At 34.5% G+C, this 2,747-nt stretch overlaps 1 pseudogene; it reads right to left on the minus strand.

The window, feature by feature from the left end:
* Positions 1–1,135: 1,135 nt before the first annotated feature.
* Positions 1,136–1,254, minus strand: LOC111735025 (annotated as a pseudogene).
* Between the last annotated feature and the right edge of the window lie 1,493 nt (positions 1,255–2,747).

Here is a 2,747-nt window from a genome sequence, read left to right on the forward strand (position 1 = left end):
AACAGTTGCAAATTCAATTAGGGCAGAGAACACAAATGCATAACAAACAGCAATAAACCAGTCCATGGCAGTTGCATAAGCCACTTTGGGGAGAGAATTCCGGGCACTGATGCTTAGAGTTGTCATTGTTAGAACAGTTGTTACACCTGTAGAAGAAGAGATATGAACCAAAAACATCAACAGATACTATCAGGAGAGCACCAGAAGTAGTTTTGTTTTTGTTTTTGTTTTTCTTTTTTTCAAAGCAACTTTCAGTGCCACTTTTATCCACACACACACACACACACACACACACACACACGCACGCAAAACCTACTAAAAAAAAAAAATCCCTGAAATCCTTTCAGTTTTCATTTTTATTTGTATGAATTCTTTCTATTTTTTTTCTTCTTAAGTATTATTGAGGTTAAAAAGACTGTGAGACTGAAGTCAACACTTTAAGTTGACCTATTGCCATTAACATGATTTTTTAAAAATTCTACAGAAAGCCTCATATTAATTTGTTCATCATTTATTTGAATCATGGTAGACAACTGACCAATCATCCACAACAGTGATTGCAATGGAACTACGATTAAGAAGTTCCTCATTTTATACATAATTACCTAAGTATGAAATTAATTCTGAATTGCTTAGCATTGTAAGGATATAATTTCTTTCATAATGAAGGTTAGAATCTATAGAAAATAAAACAAGCAACTAAAACCCAAACCTTGCAAAATGTAATACACTAATTTTAAGGAACATTTTAAATTTCTGTTGGTTTAAAAAAATAATCTAGTTGTCCTCATGAACTGTTGGTGGTCATCTAAATAATAAAATGTTATAGCAATTTCAGTATGAATCTATTATGAGATTATTTTTCACCATATTCAAATCTTCTTCATATCTGAATTTTATGTTCTTTTACCTGGTTTTGGTAACTTAACAATAACATTGTTAACACTGACTATAAGTTCCTTTCTTCTTTCCCTCCCTCCCTCCCTTCCCTTTTCTCTTTTCACTTGAAGCAGCAAGCTTTTCTTTTCTTTTCTTTTCTTTTTTAATTTTTTCTTTTAGGCGAGGCAATCCTTGATTGACCTCACAGATTGCAAGGACCTTGTCAGCTTACGATCCCTTATTTTTTCATTTTTTATTCCTACAGCACCTGGTCTTCCTAGGTGGTCTCCCATCCAAGTACTAACTAGGCTCGACCCTGCTTAGCTTCTGAGATCAGACGAGATCGGGCTTGTTTGGGGTAGCATGGCCGTAGACAGTGTAGCCTGGTCCCCTTACACTGTAAATCGAAGAGCTAGGCATTAGTAAAGAGGTGCACTTAACTGGAAAGCCCACAAACCTCCGACATGCCTGTCTCCCAATGATGGGCATTTTTTTATACTTAGTAGGATCTCCACATCATTTCTTTAACAGACCGTTTCTTCCTTTATCACCTCTGTGGGACTGCTATAACCCAATGCTTTTTTGGGACATTTATGTTTGTTTTTCAGTAAAATAAAGGCAAGTTTCTCAAGGTGTTTTTAGCACAAAAATTCTATGCATATGTGGAATATATGTGAGCATTCCCCATCTAACACACAGCTCTTTTATCTTCTAGTTTTAGTCTCCACAATATCTCTTATTTCAGGGTATAGGTGTCAAAAACCTGCCATTCCTTTACTTTGACACCATTTGCAGCTGAGCAAATGGTGTCAAAGTAAAGGAATGGCAGGTTTTGAGTGAAAACATGCAATGAAAGAAGACAATCAAATCAGGGGAAGCGATTTCAGCAGAGATTGACACTGTGGGCTCCAAGGCCAGGTTCCTGTGTTCTAATCTTTACAAACTTGAGGTTTCCCTAACCTCTTTGTACCATAGTTTCCTCATTTGTGAGGTGAAGATTACAAGTAGTGTTTTCCCATATAGTGTTGTTAGAGCAACAATGAGTTATTGCATATAAAGCAGTATCTCTATTGTAAAAAGAAACCTCAGCACATGTGAAAGAAAAATATCACTCTGAAAGCAAAATCAAAACAGATTGAAATCAGAATAATAAAATAAAATCCTCATTTAGACCTTTATTCCCATGCAATGCTTGTGTGTGAGCATTTATAATGTGGGGTGGAAGTTAGGAAGGAGAAGTCTTAGAAACCAAACACACACAAAGTCTGCAATAGAACAGAAATGTGAAATTGTTTGATACCACCTGCTGGTTACTGCTAGAAACAGCAAAAACAACAGACATTCTGATAACAAGTGCAGTTTCCGCCAACCCCTTCAACACAATGGACAGAGAAATAATACCTCCCCTCAAAACAAATAAACAAACAAACAAATGATAAGATTTACAAATACACTTTAAGTGCACTATGAAAAGTTGCAATTTTATTTTTATTTTTAAGGTTGAGATTTTAAGTCATAACTGTACTACATCTGAATGATAAAAATCTTGAAATTTTTATGTGTCAGAGACAAAAATTAGAACTTGTATAATGTATCTGTCATAAAATCTAATTAACTCAAACCCTGCTAATTGAAAATTTGAGAGACTTTAGAAACTATTGATTATAATCCAGGAGAAAATGTTTGAAAGGTTAATTATAATGTGGACAATATAATTGTGAGGGATTACAAATTTTTTTGTTTGCTCACCTGAATATATCATGGATTTTAATAAATCCAAAACTCATATCTCTCTCCTTCAAGCCTTTTCTTCCTAAAGTCTTTTTCTTGGTAAAAAGCTCCTAAAATCTAAATGAAGCCATTTTCAT

The sequence above is a fragment of the Pteropus vampyrus genome, unplaced genomic scaffold (genome assembly GCF_000151845.1).
Source record: "Pteropus vampyrus isolate Shadow unplaced genomic scaffold, Pvam_2.0 Scaffold12008, whole genome shotgun sequence".
Classification (NCBI taxonomy): Eukaryota; Metazoa; Chordata; class Mammalia; order Chiroptera; family Pteropodidae; genus Pteropus; species Pteropus vampyrus.